The 18,209-nt window shown below is 35.2% G+C and overlaps 1 protein-coding gene across 1 annotated transcript in view; it reads left to right on the top strand.

Annotated features, from left to right (window-relative positions):
• The first annotated feature begins 3,280 nt into the window (after positions 1-3,280).
• Positions 3,281-18,209, top strand: part of LOC136037866 (uncharacterized) — a 77,921-nt gene continuing 62,992 nt past the window's right edge. The window contains exon 1 of the mRNA XM_065720717.1: positions 3,281-3,391. The gene's annotated coding sequence lies outside the window, so the exon portion shown is untranslated. The remainder of the gene's footprint in view (positions 3,392-18,209) is intronic.

Below are 18,209 nucleotides of genomic sequence, written 5' to 3' on the forward strand. Positions count from 1 at the left end.
CATTTCAAGCGAGATTGGTCATGTTAAAAAAACGGGAGTCTTTATAAAATGAATTAAAAAAAAAACAAGTTTTTTCAACTGAAAGTAATTAGTGACATTAAAATTTAAAACGAGCAGAAAGTATACCGCACATGAAAGGGGTTGTCCCCTCCTCAACGCCCCCCTCTTTACGCTAAAGTTTGACTCTTTCTGACAACTCTGCTTTTTGAAACAATAAAAATTTTAGCGTAAAGAGCGAGGCGTTGAGGAGGGGACAACTCTTTTATGTACGGAGTAATTTCTGTTCGTTTTAAGTTTTAATGTCGCTCCGTACTTCCAGTTGAAAAACTTGTTTTTTTTATTTAATTTCTGAACGGCTTTGAATTAATGCACGTTTTGATGTTAGTGAATGAGTTGTGCTCTTTTTAAGAGTCAATTCAATTTAGTTAAATTCATTTATTTACTAAATGATATGATAATTATTTACGAAATCAACTTTAGCAGCATGGAAAATAGAGTGGCCTCTCTGAAAACTAAACTGCGTCTCACTTAATAGGCCATGATTCGTAAGATGGTCGTTAAGGCGTTGATGGACCAATTTCTTAAGTATCTTGGAGAACATCGGCAATATTGAGATTGGTCTCCAGTTACCCTTTATATTTAATTTTAAACCTCCTTTGAACAGAGGCATTGCTTTAGCATGTTTCAAGGCATCTGGGAAGGTGCCTGTCGTCAGGAATGTGTTAATGATGTGAAGCAAGGAAGGAAGTAGATACATCATTATGACTTTAAATGTGAATAGATTTACATCATCAATCCCAGCCGAATTTGATTTAATATCTATAACAATTTTTATAGCCTTATTACTTTTAGATTTTTCAAACCGAAACTCCAATCTTTCCCCTCGATCATCCACAAATTTATGTGAAAGAACAGTTTTTGAATCATTTCTAGCATCCTCATGAACTGAAGATCCTATTTTTGAATAAAAATAGCCGAAATGACTGGATATAATAAATTTGTCAAACAGTTCGTGGTAACGAACTGTAGTAAGGAGCGACCCGGCTCAATAGTAAACGAAACTCTAAAAACGGGAATATTGATGCTAAAAGATACATCAAAAGAATCGAATTTTCATGCTGATTCTTATGAATGGGTTTCATCAAATTTAGTCTTTGTCATCAAAAGTTACGAGCCTGAGAAAATTTACATTATTTTGAAAAATAGGGGAAAACAACCTTTAAGAGTCATAGAATCTTAACGAAAATCATACCATCGCATTCAGCGTATCAGAGAACCCTATAGCGAAAATTTCAAGCTCCTATCTACAAAAATGTGGAATTTCATATTTTTTGCCAGAAGACAGATCACGGGTGCGTGTTTATTTGTTGTTTTTTTTTCTTTCTTTTTCCCAGGGGTCATCGTATCGACCAAGTGGTCCTAGAATGTCGTAAGAGGTCTCATTATAATGGAAATGAAAAGTTCTAGTGCCCTTTTTAAGTGACCATAAAAATTGGAGGGCACCTAGACCCCCTCCCACGCTCATTTTTTTCATAAATTCAACGGATCAAAATTGTGAGATAGCTATTGTGTTCCGCATAGTCGAAAACCATAATAACTATGTCTTTAGGGATGACTTACTCCCCCACAGTCCCTGGGGGAGGGGCTGCAAGTTACAAACTTTGACCAGTGTTTACATACAGTAATGGTTATTGGAAAGTGTGCAGACGTCTTCAGGGGGATTCTTTTGGTTTGGGGGTTGGGTTGAGGAAAGGGGGCTATGTGGGAGGATCTTTTCTTGGAGGAATATGTCACGGGGGAAGAAAAACTCAATGAAAAGGGCCACAGGATTTTCTAGCATTACTATAAAAAAACGATGAAAAAATTTTCAGAACAGAGATAATTAAGCATATGAAGGGTTCTAAAAATACTTTAGCATAAAGAGCAATATATTTAGGAGGAAATAAATACATCGCTCTTTATGCTAAAGTATTTTTAGTAATTTCAACTACTTATTCTACGGCCTTTCTGATTCAGGGGTCATTCTTAAAGAATTGGGACAAAACTTAAGACTTAGTATAAAGAGCGAGATATTAACGAGGGGACACACCCCCTCATATACATAATAAAAATATAAGAATATAAAAGTTTGTTACGTAAGTTAATTCTTAAGTTACGTATATTTTTCACTAATAAAAACGTTCGTTAAAAATTAAAAGTTCTAGTTACCTTTTTAAGTAACCGAAAAATTGGAGGGCAACTACGCCTCCTGCACCATTCCCTTATTTCTCAAAATCATCTGATCAAAATTAAGAGAAAGCCATTTAGCCAAAAAAAAAATTAGTATGCAAATTTCATTTTAATAATTTATGCGCAGAGAGCCAAAATAAACATGCATTAATTCAAAAACGTTCAGATATTTAATAAAAAAAACTAGTTTTTTTAACTGAAAGTAAGGAGCAACATTAAAACTTAAAACGAACAGAAATTACTCCGTATATGAAATGGGTTTTCCTCTCCCTAATCCCTCGCTCTTTACGCTAAAGTTTGACTCTTTGCCACACTTCTAATTTTTAAAACAATTATAAACTTTAGCGTAAAGAGCGAGGGATTGCGGAGGGGAAAACCCATTTCATATACGGAGTAATTTCTGTTCGATTTAAGTTTTAATGTCGCTCCTTACTTTCAGTAAAAAAAAATAGTTTATTTATTTAATCATTTACAGACGCGACATACTTTTCACTAAAATACCTTTTTCTTAGCATGATGCTACAGAAAGTTTATTCTGTTTCTTGCCTTTCTGAACTCCTCGAAATCAATCGGATCCTGAGTATTTAGAGTTTGTTCGTATAGCAGATCTCTTTTGTTTCTCTCACTTATGATTTGGTCAGTAATCCATGGCTTTCGTGGTTCATCCTCCTTCTGTCTGACAGCTCGTTAGGGATACGTTTTATCATAAATTGGCAGTAAAATAGACATGAATTTATTGTAAGTTCAAAGGATCATCTTTTTGATGCAAAAGAAATTTAATGTTAACTGGCCGCTTTGAAAGAGTTTTACAAACCGTCTTTTGGTCAATAGCACAAGTTCCAGTTCCAAAAATAGGTCTTAAAAAACAAAAGATTCTGAGATTTCAAAATTGACGTATTCTAGACAAACTATAGACAAAATATGTCATATTATGGATAATATATTATTTAGACAAAGTACGGACAAAATCTGGCTGAAAATGACAAATAATTTGGTGCTTAGGGGACATATTTATGCAACTGAAAGTTTGAAACCCTGATCTTGTGTATTATTTTCATCATCAACCTTCTTAAATTCCGCCGGCCATATTAAAAGGAGTCAGAAGGGGTTGGTGAAAGAAATTTTCAGGTTCCTCAACCGGAACCTGAAAATTTCCATTAAGGTAATAGGTAAACTTGCTTGAATACTTTATGTAGACCCATATTTTAACAAGGTGGGTCTCTTTAAATTAGTCTGTAACGATAGAAATCAAAAGATAATTACTAGGCTATGCATAATGGATAGTAGCGTATGTTAAGTAGGCTAATAAAATTGCCTTTTCAATGTGAAGCCTGTAGCATATGATGTCTATTAATGAGCTTATTCTGTATTGACTTCATTTGATATCTAGCTTAAATTTGAAGGCAATTTAAAATAACAATCATAGGCTATAGTTGTAATTTATTGTTCTTGCTTGGGTTAAACCGTTTACATTTTTGCCAGCTGGTAGGAGAGTATTTGCAACAATAGAAAATGTCTGGTTAATGTTTATATTAACAGACTACACAGGTAGCTAAGGAACAAACATAGGCTACCTCTATATTCAGGATTGCATCCTGATCCAAATTTAACATATATCAGAAATGAACTTTATTCCCACATAAATATGTAACAAGGTAAATTTGTGACAGTGATAAAACTGACTTACCAATGAAGTGAACATACCACTTGTTGCCTTTTTATGGCACTTGGTATTAACCAAGTGACATATAGCAGTCGCCAATTCTGTCGGTCTGTCGGTCTGTCTGTCGGTCTGTCTGTCGGTCTGTCTGTCGGTCTGTCTGTCGGTCCCGGTTTTGCTACTTTAGGCACTTCCAGGTAAGCTAGGACGATGAAATTTGGCAAGCGTATCAGGGACCGGACCAGATTAAATTAGAAATAGTCGTTTTCCCGATTTGACCATCTGGGGGGGAGTGGGGGCCCGGTTAATTCGCAAAAAATAGAAAAAATGAAGTATTTTTAACTTATCAGCGGGTATTTGGATCTTAATGAAATTTGATGTTTGGAATGATATTGTGTCTTAGAGCTCTTATTTTTAATCCCGACCGGATCTGATGACATTGGGGGGAGTTGGAGGGGGAAAACCTAAAGTCCCGGTTTTGCTACTTTAGGCACTTCCAGGTAAGCTAGGACGATGAAATTTGGCAAGCGTATCAGGGACCGGACCAGATTAAATTAGAAATAGTCGTTTTCCCGATTTGACCATCTGGGGGGGGGAGAAGGGGCCGGTTAATTCGGAAAAATAGAAAAAATGAAGTATTTTTAACTTATGAGCGGGTGATTGGATCTTAATGAAATTTGATGTTTGGAATGATATTGTGTCTCAGAGCTCTTATTTTAAATCCCGACTGGGTCTGATGACATTGGGGGGAGTTGGAGGGGGGAAACCTAAAATCTTGGAAAACACTTAGAGTAGAGGGATCGGGATGAAACTTGATGGGAAAAATAAGCGCAAGTCCCAGATACATGATTGACATAATCGGAACTTATTTGCTCTCTTTGGGGTAGTTGGGAGGGGGGGAGTAAGTCTTAAAAATTAGAAAAATGAGGTATTTTCAACTTACGAACGGGTGATCGGATCTCAATGAAATTTGATGTTTAGAAGGATATCGTGTCTTAGAGCTCTTATTTTAAATCCCGACCGGATCTGGTGATGGGGGCGGGGAGTTGGGAGGGGGAAACCTAAAACTTGGAAAACACTTAGAGTGGAGGGATCGGGATGAAACATGGTGGGAAAAATAAACACAAGTCCTAGATAGATGATTGACATAAACGGAACGGATCCGCTCTCTTTTGGGTAGTTGGGGGGGGGGGGGGTTAATTCTGAAAAATTAGAAAAAATGAGGTATTTTTAACTTACGAATGGGTGATTGGATCTCCATGAAATTTGATTTTTAGAAGGATATCGTGGCTCAAAGCTCTTATTTTAAATCCTGACCGGATCTGGTGACATTGGGGGAAGTTTGGGGTGGGGAGACCTAAAATGATGGGAAACCCTTAGATTGGAAGGATTGGGATGAAACTTGGTTGGAAAAATAAGCAAAAGTCTTGCATACGTAATTTACATAATTGGAACGGATCCGCTCAATTGCGGGGGGGGGGGGGGGTAATTCTGAAAAATAAGAAAAATAACGTATTTTTAACTTACGAAGGAGTGATCGGATCTTCATGAAACTTCATATTTAGAAGGACCTCGTAACTCTGATATCTTATTTTAAATCTCAACCGGATCAAACGTAATTGGGGGGGGGACAGTTGGGGGGACCGGAAATCTTAGAAAATACTTAAAGCGGTGAGATCAGGATGAAACTGGATGGGAAGAATAGAAACCTGTCTAAGATACGTGACTGACATAACTGGACCGGATCTGCTCTCTTTGGTGGAATTGGGAGGGGGGAGGTAATTTTGAAAATTGAGGTATTTGTAACTTACGAAAGGGTGACCAGATCTTAATGAAATTTGATATTTAGAAGGATCTTGTGCTATAAAGTTTAACTTTAGGTTCTGACCTTCTCACAAGTGCCAAATGAGCTCTTGGCTCTTCCGACCTCGTCCAAATGAGCTCTTGGCTCTTCCGACCTCGTACCATATGAGCTCTCGGCTCTTCCGACCTCGTCACAAGTGCCATATGAGCTCTTAGCTCTTGTTAATGTTCCTTACAAATATATTAATTTCTTTTACTGTAAATTCAAATTTAAGCACTTATTAACATAACCTTAGCTTGCTACAAATAATTTTGTATCTGAGAAAATGTAGCATTATTTTAACAAATATGACCAAGAAAAGATGGTGCTCAGAAAATATAATATTTTTTGTGGAAAACAAGCAATAACTTATACTTTTATTGGAAATTTTAATTGAAACTTACATTTATAGCTGAAATTGCAGCCTGAATCCAAATCTAACATATACTTTCATCATAAATAAACTTTATTCCCACCCATCCCCCTAATCTGCAAATATATACCCTGAATTGGTATGCAGTAGGGTAAGTCAACCAGTACTGGGGCACTTTGATCACTCTGCCTATTTGGGGACAGAATTTTTGATTAGATCACAACATGTCCAATACTGAGACAAAGGACTTTAATCTTGGACATCCAATCCATACATTCTTCTGGGTTGCATCCAAAAAAACTGTTGTCTTTTGTCCCAGTATTGGACATGTTGCAATCCAACCAAAGATTCTGTCCCAGAATAGGCAGAGTGATTGAAGTGTCCCAGCACTGGTTGTCTTACCCTAAAGTTCACTTTTGATGTAAATGAATATTAAATTTAGATTCAGGATACAATTCAGAGATTCAAGAGGTAAGTTTGTTTCTTATCTACCTGAATAGTCTGTTAATATAAACATTTCCAAGAATGGGAAGTAAATTTTTTGTTGTTCATACTATTGACTTAAGAATAAAGTGAAACTACCTCTAAATGTTTCTTTTTACATTTTCTTTACAAATATAATTATTGCTTCTGTTGCAAATTCAAATTTCAGTACTTTTTGAAGTTTTGAAAATGACCAAAATATTTCTAGATTCTGGGTATAAAAAAGGTTTAGAACATTGGTCCAAAACTTAATATTTCATTATACATCAATTTTTTAATTTTACAATATTATGCTGTTTTGTTCTTCCTTGATTCTTGATGTTCAATTAAAATATGGGTTTTCTATAAAATACTAGAAATATGAAAGTTAGCAAAAGAAGGTATAGATAAATATCCCATGAGGTTCCAATGCAAAGCAGTATTTAAATTTACATATATTCAAAATGTTAGCAAATTCAGGTTAGGATAGGTTTAAAGGGCTTAAATTTGAATCTGCAAATAAGTGATTTTTGTATTTGTATAAAGTTTAAAAAAAGCATCAATCACCTAAATTTTCACTCTTCATAAGTCAAAAATATGAACAATGAAAAGTTTTCCAAATGGGTAGTCATTAAGTACTGGAGGCATTATCTTAGACTGTCATAAAACTCCAATCTTAACTTTCCTTTCATCAATTGCTAGGCCTAGCCTACAAGATAATGAGAGGGTTCATTTAAATTTGAAGGATATTGACCAAACTCAGTTATTATTAGTATCTTATGTATAAAAATTTATGATCAAACAATTTCATTGAACAATGAAAGTAAGGACAGTTTTTGGACTAGTAAGCTTTTTTTTACATTTGACTATTGTGACTAGAGCTTTTATTGCCACTATAAGCTATATTTTATCATGACCCCTAGTATTAGTGCACATGTGGGGCTATTGAGAAAGAAACAAATATATGCAATTTTTGAAACAAGTATTTATTTTCATTGTGTATTTTAAAATTTAAATGGTATCCAATATGAAATGTTGAACATTTTGATTCTCAGCTAAAAGTAGAACTTGTTTTTTCTCAAGCTGCAAAGATTTGGGATCCTTAGTGTGTTCCTTTACCTGTAGGTGCTCCTTGACTGGCAGTATGGTAAAAATTGTATATTAGCAGATCTGGATTCTTTGAAAATCACTTCTGAATTTTTGTTAATATTATTGGTATTAACTTTTTCAAAAGAAAAGCAACAAACTTTTGCAACAAGTTCCACCAAAGATTTATGTATTATCTTATTTGACCCTTTGGGCATGAATGAGGAGACACTATTAGAAGCTTTATTTAAAAAAAATTCATTTTACTTTTTGTAAAAACTATTTTTATTTTCTAATGTATTGAAATATATATTCCATGCAAGATAATCTTTATTTTAAAATGTTTTTAAAAATTACAAATCCAGATAAAAAAGATAAAAGTAAACTTCAAAGATATAAGATAATATAAACAGCAGCTGAGTATGGATCACTTTATAGATGATCAGACAAAATTGACCAAGAGGTTTCTTTTGTTAGAGATGATAATTGATTGTCACTGTGATATCTTAGTCAGAGAATAACAGCTGTCATTTAGTCAAATATTTGGTCAAATCCCAGTGGATGACCAAACAAATAACCATTATGGCTCTGAATTTAAAGCTAACTTTGATGCCTAAATTGAAAGTAAAAAATTTTGCATATTTGAAATCTTCTTCTTTGGCAGATGCAGGCTTTTCAGTCAAGACTACTCAGCCATTTTTCGTTTGATTCACTCTGTGATGGACAGGGTTACTGATTTGGCTGCTTCTTATTTATATAAAATTTGCTCGGATTTTTCTCAGTAGATCTTTTGATTAAAGTAGATGAAATATAAGATGATAAATACTGATTTTTGAGCTCTGGGGGCATGTATAGTGAGATTGATTCTTGGCTGATAGTGAAAATTCGTGGTGTTTGAAGCACTTTAAGAGTTGACATTGCAGAATATTCTGTGCGGACGTCAGCCTATTACATTCAAATAGGCAATGGTCAATTGTTTCATTTTTAAAATTACAAAACCTGCAAAGAGGGAAAGGTTGCTGAAAATTACGCTTTTTGGCAGTCTAATTAGGACTAGTGGAAAACAGGAAGTTCTCAAATGGGGTAGCAAGAAGTCAAGGAAAGTTTTAATTAATCTTTCTAGGAAAGCTAGAAAGTCACAAGGAACTTCAGATGGGAAAGGCAACTTTTGTGTCAAATGTTCAAATTTTCCAAATTGTTCTGCGAGTGAAAATAGGGATTATAGTGTATTTTGAAGAAAATAACCAAAACTCTTAACTATCTTCCCAGCCAGTATATGTATATATATATCTATATATAAATAAATATATATATATATATATATATATATATATATATATATATATATATATATATATATATATATATACTAGCTGTTGGGGTGGCGCTTTGCACCACCCCAATTTTTAGTTGGTGGGGCGCTTCGCGCCCCCCAAGCCCCCTCGCGTGTGTAAGTCGTTATGCACCATTGTAGTTGTGTCCCTGTGTCCCACCTGTGAATAGAGATAGATATAAATATATGTCTTAACTACATAAAACATGTGAATATACAACATTTTTTGCTGTCCCATTGTCTGTGCATATAAATAGATTGTCAGGTTTACTGACTCTACCCTTCCAAAAAAATCCCTTGACAGAACCATATCCAAGAATTCCAATTTCTCAAAACTTTTGGGTCCCGAAAAAGGGGGGGATTTTCTCTCAGCACAGTTTTCTGTACATGAAAGGAAAGAAAGCGATTTTATGTCGAAACTTCGTCTTCATTATAATATTTTGCTAATGGACGTCTTTTGTCAGGTGGACATGAATAACAAGAAACTCAGGAAAGCTTCACGACTGACAAAAACATTTAGTTATAACCTGAATTAATTATATCTTTATTAGGTGGTTAGTGATATGATGAGTCAGTTTTTGAATAGAGGTTGAATCAAAGATGATTTTTACAACAATGACCATGCTCCTTAAGTAATAACTGATTTGAAGATTGCAAGAATTCATGCTAGTAATGTACGATGTTGTACTAGTCACTTTTTTTTATTAATTGTACTTGAAATTGCAAGCTACCCCAGTATATAGCTTGGTTTTGTTTGTGTTTTAACCCAAAGGCTTAATGATATACAGTGTATTTCGATTGGCATGAATTAAGAATCTTAGGCAATCCCCTATACTTTGCATTTTTTTTTTTAAATTTTCTATATTAAAAAACAGAAGAAAAAAACCCTTTAAATTTCATCTTTTTTCTCCTGTTAAACTATAAAAATATTAGATATGTCCTTCGGTCTTGTACGCAACCTCATACGATTCGAAACTTAGTCTTTTATATATTTTTTAAGGTTTCCAGTGACGAGGGAGTGAGTGGCCGAAGAAAGAGAAAAAGTAAGTGCTACAATTATTTTTTCAATGAAAATAGCAAATAACCAATATAAATTTCAGTGTAAGGTAGTTTTCTAAATCTAGGGTGGATATGCTTCCGATTGACGACTGACGTCATTGCTCTTTAGTTTTTATGGCACTTGGTATTAACCAAGTGACACATAGCAATTGCAAATTCTGTTGGTCTGTCGGTCCTGGTTTTTCTACTTTAGGCACTTCCAGGTAAGCTTGGACGATGAAATTTGGCAGGCGTATCAGGGACCAGATCAGATTAAATTATAAACAGTCGTTTTCCCGATTTGACCATCTGGGGGGGAGTGGGGGCCTGTTAATTCGAAAAAATAGAAAAATTGAAGTATTTTTAACTTACAAACGGTTTATCAGACCTCAGTGAAATTTGATGTTTGGAAGGATATTGTGTCTCAGAGGTGTTATTTTAAATCCCGACCGGATCTGGTGACATTGGGGGGAGTTGGGAGGGGTAAACCCAAAATCTTGGAAAACACTTAGAGTGGAGGGATCGGGATGAAAGTTGATGGGGAAAAGAAGCACAAGTCCTAGATACATGATTGACATAACCGGAACGGGTGTGCTCTCTTTGGGGTAGTTGGGGGGGGGGTTAATTCTTAAAAATTAAAAAAATGAGGTATTTTTAACTTACAAGCAGGCGATCGGATCTCAATGAAATTTGATATTTATAAGTATATCGTGTCTTAGAGCTCTTATTTTAAATCCCGACCGGATCCGGTGACATTGGGGGGAGTTGGAAGGCGAAACCTAAAACTTGGAAAACACTTAGAGTGGAGGGATCAGGATGAAACTTGGTGGGGAAAATAAACACAAATCATAGATATATGATTGACATAACCGGAACGGATCCGCTCTCTTTGGGGTAGTTGGGGGGAGGGGTTAATTCTGAAAAATAAAAAAAATGAGGGATTTTTAACTTACGAACGAGTGATCACATCTCAATGAAATTTGATATTTAGAAGGATATCGTGTCTCAAAGCTCTAATTTTAAATCCCGACCAGGTCACGGGGGGGGGGGGGTTGTAGTAGGGGAACCTAAAATCATGGAAAACGCTTAGATTGGAGGGATCGGGATGAAACTTGGTGGGAGAAATAAGCATAAGTCTTAGATTCGTGATTTACATAATTTGAACGGATCTGCTGGGGGGTAATTCTGGAAAATAAGAAAAAATGACATATTTTTAACTTACAAAGGAGTGATCAGATCTTCACGAAACTTCATATTTAGAAGGACCTTGTAACTCAGTTCTCAAAATTTAAATCTCAACCAGATCAAGCGTAATTGGGGGGGGGGCAGTTGAGGGGACTGGAAATCTTAGAAAATACTTAAAGCAGTGAGATCAAGATGAAACTGGATGGGAAGAATAGAAATCTGTCTAAGATACGTGACTGACATAACCTGACCGGATCTGCTCTCTTTGGTGGAGTGTGGGGGGGGGGGTAATTTCGAAAATTGAGTTATTTATAACTTACGAAAGGGTGACCAGATCTTAATGAAATTTGATTTTTAGAAGGATCGTGTGCTTTAAAGCTCTAATTTTAAATTCCGACCAGATCCTGTGACATTGGGGTGAGTTGGAGGGGAAACCGGAATTCTTGGAAAACGTGAAAATTTGGATATTTTTATCTTACGAATAGGTGATTGGATCTTAATGAAATTTCATATTTAGAAGGAATTCATGTCTCAGAGCTCTTATTTCATATCCTGACCAGTTCTTTTGACATTGGGGGGAGTTGGTGGGGCAAATATTGGAAAACCCTTGGAATGGAGGAATTGGGATGAAGCTTGGTGGATATAATAAGCAAATGTCCTTGATGCGTGATTGACAGAATCCGTCTGGATTCGCTCTCTTTGGGGGAGTTAGGGGGAGGGGTTCAGTGATTTGGCGGGTTTTGTTCTTCTGCACGTGCTAGGACAATGAAAATGGGTAGGTGTGTCAGGGAGCTGCACAATTTGAGTTGATAAAGTCGTTTTCCCAGATTCGACCATCTGGGGGCTAAAGGGAGAGGAAAAATTAGGTATTTATAACTTACGACTGGGTGATCGGATCTTAATGAATTTTGATATTTAGAAGGACATCGTGACTCAGAGCTCTTATTTTAAATCCTGACCGGCATTAAGCCTCTTGCTCCTTTTTAAATCAATCTATTGATTCATAGAATTTTGTTAGAGCTCATGCCATATGATCTCTTGGCTCTTAGCTCGTCTTGCCTCGTCACAAGTGTCATATGATCTCTTAGCTCTTGTTTAAGTTTCAAATTTACATGAAAAACAGTGGTAAAGGCAAGAATGACAAATAAAAGAAAAAGAGATATTTTTGTTATCTAGTTTTGTTCTATACGTTAAAACAATTTAATATTTAAATTATAAATACTTAAATATTAAAATTGTATAAAGTTATTATACGTTATTTACTTTCCTCTATACTGGTCTTTATGTTAAAAATTTGCCTAAGTTCTTCAGTTATTTTTTTTTTTGCAAGACGATCATATTGTTCCTTATTTCTGGTAAAAAATATTATTCAAACCTAATTGATTATTACGGGAGGAATATTATGGCCCTTGGACCGCAATGGCCCTTCTGAATATGGTTCTAGGGTCTTCTAGTAAAATTTATGTTAGTATTAAGGCAGAAATAAAGAACCAAAGATTTGAGTTAAAATAATTTACCATTAATTTATGTATATATATATATATATTTTACAAGTTAGTCCAAAAAGTCAGACTAAGAATGTCTTATGGAACAGCCGTCTTCCGAAGTTTCTCAAACAGAATGCGAATCATCTTTCGGTTCTCTCGGGGATAAAACTCATATTAAGCGGTTTTTCTCATATTCATCAGGGAATGTCTTTTTAATTACGATTTTTTTGGAAAGCTTGAGAATTATATAAACGGGTGAATAATACAGACATAATTGGTAGAGCTAAACGTACAAACTAAGCATTTTGTCAAGCACAAAGCAGGGAACTTTATCAGGGAGTTAAATTTTCTTTTTGGATTCTCTAGTTTTACTGAAAAATTATATAAATTTATCAATTTACTTGCTTGAATGTTGCTCGTTGTAATTACTGAAATATTTTTGTGTGACAGCGCCTGTGAAATAGCTTTAAAATATATCTACCCTCAGCAAAAAAAAAAAAAAAAAAAAACTCAAAAGACTTGTAGAATAGAATTTTTTTTTTACGAGAAAGGCAGTATTAAACGTTGAAGCATTTCATTCAAAGAAGATTTGCAAACACCAAGAATACTAACAGATTTTGAAGGGAGTAAAGCAATTATTTCATTCATACTACTCAGAAGACCTTGGGTGTTCAAAAATCCAATTCTCACATCATTTGGGATCAGTGTATTAGCAACATCATGCAAGCATGAATAACAAGCTGATGGAGAATTGTTTACAACTGAATTATCATTTTCGTTATCAAAAATACTGAAAGATTTGCAAAAAGAAGCAAAAGTAAGTGGCCTTGTCTCAAAAGACATCAATCTTTCACTCCCCAGCATGTCCTAATCATTGTCAATCATATAAACTTACCATTATTGCATCCTGACCTGGGCAGCTGAACTGCAAAACCCGGAATATTGTATCTCCAGTCTACTGAGTACTGATAATAACTAAAAAGCACAAATGATTTTTGAACTGATGTTTTTAAAAATTAACCAAAATACGAAAGTAAAACCAAAAAGAAAATAAACCTCATGAGAAACATAGTTAAACGTTGGGTAATTTAAAAGCAAAAAAAAACTTTGGCAGTCTGCACAATGATAATTAGATTAGTCACTGTCATCAATTGCTAACCACTGCTCATTTGATGTGTTGCAATACTCCAACTTAAGAACAGTGCCAATTTGCCTTAGTTGTACATACGTTTATTTTTTTGAGTCCTTTAAAGCCTTTGCTTTGGCAAGCAGCTGAGCCCTAATTGCATTTAGGGTGGGTGGCAAATCAGTGCAAATACGCAGTGCTGAACCTTTTAGTTTACCCACTGATTTCACGATAGTACTAGGTCATGATAGTAACAGGCGGTAAACTAGGTTTCTTTGTATTCCCACGACCAGAAACATTGCTTAGTTTTTGCTTGACTCTGAATGATCTAGTAATCTGAATATTGTCTTTAATCTCTAGAGAACTACTGAGTAAATCCTGAAAGTTTTGCTCAAGGGTTTTGCCATTTTTTTTTCTTTCTTAAACCATGCACAACAAGATTGAGTTTATGGTCTTTAACTTCTAGTTCTAGTAATTGTTGCTCCTGTTGTTCAATCCTCAAGTTCAGTTCGGAGATTAGTTTTTCCTTTTCTCAGAGCTTCGAATTCAGCAACTGAATTTCAGACTTCATTTCGGAGAATTGTGCAGATAACTGACCTTTAATTTCTGATTGCAATGCAGCAATGGCCACAAGCTAAGCTTCAAGTTTTGAAGACAAGTCCTTAAGGACTTTCTCCAGAGTAATCTGAGTGACTGACATTATCCTTTACTGTAATAACACAATAATAGCTGCCAAGGTTAAATCACATTAAACGGACATAAGCCCCACTTGCTTGGCTATGCTATTGCTCATGCTTACTTCACTCAAAACTGGTCAAACGAGTTAACGGATTAGATCCTTCGCGAATGAATGCTAAATCAGTACTCCTGTTAATAAAACTAATCAAAATATATAAACAACAAACATTAGCCAATGTTCAACCAATTAAATTACATTCTTAGGTATACTCAATTTGATAGGCTATTGTTCTTAGCAGACTCCATCAGGCTACTGTCCTTGCAGACTACATTTCATATTTATAAACACATATATAATTGGGCTCAACCCCAATTTATAAAGTTTAAAGATAAGCAAATACATTTCCTAAATTTTGAAAAAAAATATTGAAATGGCTTAAAATTCCACTGAAACAACAGGAATTTCTGAATTAAGCATTTTCAGAACTATGGCCAGAGAAAGAGACAATCATAACTGAAAATTAAGGTAAAACATTGTCTTATCAAAATTTCAATAGGTAGGCTATAGACCTGTCATGTAGTCAAAAATCAGGGTAAAATTATAACAGTTCATATAACTGGCTTACCAATAAAGTAAACTTACCACTTGATGCCTTTTTTATGTTCTCTATGAATGTAATAATTGCTTCTACCAACTTCTTGTGTGACAATTTCTTCCTATGCCTGCTTGTCCTGGAGGATTCATCAAATTGAAAGGCTATTGACAGGAGGAGTCAGCATTTAAAAGCTGATAAGTCATTATGACATTGCCTCTTTGATGTCTGTACACAAGTAATTGAAGCCGTAGCTTATTAAGTTGAGATTATTGCATCCACCACCAGCTTTTGTAACTTGTCTTTGGAAAGATTGGACTGATTGGGCATTGCCATACACATTTCAGATTATAGCAATGGTTGCACAAGATCCTTGTACAGTTTGGCCATAACTTTGGATTATCTTCTGCATGAGGCATGCTTGATTATGCCAAAAGGTCTGGGATGATTTAATTTCTGCCATTTGTACACATTGGCTAAATTTTAATTCCTTGTCAACAACAATTCCCAGATCTCTTGCAGCTGCTGAAGAGTCACTCAAGCTGTCCTCTCCAATCCTATGGTACTGACACCTTATGTTCTTTCTCCCAAAGTGTGCTTACTTGCACTTTAGAATTTTAAATTCCAGCTGCCTCTTGTAGGCCCAAAGTGAAAGCAAATACATGTCTGATGTAGAACTAATAGGCCTTGACTCATCTTATTTCTTACAGCTTCTGCAGAACTAATAAGCCTTGACTCATCTTATTTCTTACAGCTTCTGAAGTGTCATTAATAGAAATATTTAACAAAAAGGCATGTCACTGTCCACTTTTCAGAAGAATTCTTGTCCATTGTCCTCAAATAGGCTCTCTGCTTTCTTGATTCTCTGCTTTGTTCCTGTAAGAAGCTGAATTGCCCATTCGACAACCTCCAGATAGATGCTGATAGCTATTAGTTTTATTTTCTGCTAGTAATACTAAACTTTATATAATGTTTTGGCTAAATCTAGAAAAATCATGTTAACCAAAGTATTATGATGTAGAAACTCAGTGATACAGTCATTAAGCATCAATAAGATTTGTCTCAACTTGTGCCCTGAACTGATGCCATGTTGTCTATCTGTGAGCAGTTTGTTTTCAATGAAATATTTCATAATTGTGGTATTCACAGTTTCTTTAAGGATTTTAGTAATTGTTGAGGTGATGCTAATGCGTGACATTGTTCCTACTTCCACCCTTGTGGATAGGTGTACTATTTGCATTTTGCCAATCTTGAGGAATTTCTATGGTATGCAGAGATTTTTGAAACAGGTTTGCTGAGGGAGGGGCAAGCTCCAAGTGGGCTTCTTTCAATATCCAAGGATGAGCTCCATCAGGGCCAACAGATTTATTTGGATTCAATTTTTTGAGCTGCTGTTCTATATCCAGAGGTTTGATAGTCATAATATGTATATGCTTCTCAATATTGTACTTTAGCATTTCTGGCAAGGGATTTTTGTCTGGAGGTACAAAAACTGACTTAAACTGACTTAAACTGCTTGTTCAGTGCTTCAGGCATATCTTCAGGATGGATTGTAACATTCTTATTGACTGAGAGTTCTGTTACTGAATGTCTCATATTTCTAAAATTTCCTTGGATTGGTTTTGATGCTGATGCTTATGACTCCTCATGAGAAACCTTTTTGGCAAATTATATCCCTTCATCCATAAATCATGGCCTAGACATATTCATGTTTCTTTCATTACAGCCATAGAATTTGGGATCAAACTACTGTTTATGTACAAGTTATTGTCTGATATGTAGTCAGCCATACAAGTACCTAAGACTACATTTAGAAAATCTTCCTCAAACCTTCAGATTGCCTACATTTTTTATTTATCCCTGACCACTAGCATTGCCATGCTTCCAATATTTTAATCTTAGTTCCCATACTAAACATTCTATTTTTTCATATGCTTCTCAACCATGAAAAGCCGCTTTATTGTGGTTTAACAAATTCTCAAAATGTTCTGCTCATCTCTATCTAACACTTTAGTATCAATTATTGAGGTCCTGTTCCTGTCTTTAACTAAGACAAGTCTAGATTGACTACTTCCTCTCAATTTATTGACATGCCAATGCTATAGGCTATTGTTATGCTGTTTGGCTGCATCTTCCAGATACTTGACAATTTTATCCATTGCTTTCTTTACTCACGCATAAGAGAATGACTCTTCTGACTTTATGTATGGACAATGACAAAATAGGGAGATATTTCATCAAAGCCAATCCTTAGAAACTGCTGTAAAAATTCTAAAGATTTTTGCCTTTAGCTTATTATGCTTTTAGCTTATCAAATCCTATCCCCTGAAATATGTCTTGTGAGGCTGCTTCATCCTAAAATTTTGCTTATGTCCCCAGTCAAGCTATGGAATCGGGGTTGCCCTCATGTATGTATGTATGCTGAAAATGCTTATTCTACAAATTTACATCAAGGAATGAATGTATTATTGTAGAAGTGTTTTATTTGATTTTTCTTTTTCAGATAAGATGGAATTTCCTGAAGAGCAAGAAGCAGACATAAGTGGCTCATTTTATTATTCGTTTACTACACTTCCAGAAATTGATGTGCAACCAGCTACTATTCCAAAGACTGTTTCTGATGCTTTCACAGCAGAATTATATTTTTCATTTACTACTCTTCCAGAAATTGATATGAACAACGGAAAAAGATTCTGAGGACCCCATAAGAAGTAAAAAAAAGCCTAGTGAGTAATGTGGAAGTAAATTCTACACTTTATTTACAGTTTGTGCCACATACAGTTTGTGCCACTTTATAATCCATGATGTTGGAAATTAGTCAAACCCTCGGTGCAATGTGGACCTGTGTTTACATATAGTAATGGTTACTGGGAAGTGTACAGACGTTTTCAGGGGGATTTTTTTGGTTTGGGGGGAGAGTTGAGGGGGGGGGGGTTTGTTACATGGGAGGATCTTTCCATGGGGGACGCAGGATTTTCTAGCATTATTTAAAAAAAACAATGAAAAAATAAATATGAAAAGTTTTTTCTATTGAAAGTGTGGAGCAGCATTAAAACTTAAAACGAACAGAAATTATTATGCATATGAGGGGTTTACCTCCTCGTAATATCTCGCTG

The sequence above is a fragment of the Artemia franciscana genome, chromosome 17, assembly GCF_032884065.1.
Source record: "Artemia franciscana chromosome 17, ASM3288406v1, whole genome shotgun sequence".
NCBI classification, from domain to species: domain Eukaryota; kingdom Metazoa; phylum Arthropoda; class Branchiopoda; order Anostraca; family Artemiidae; genus Artemia; species Artemia franciscana.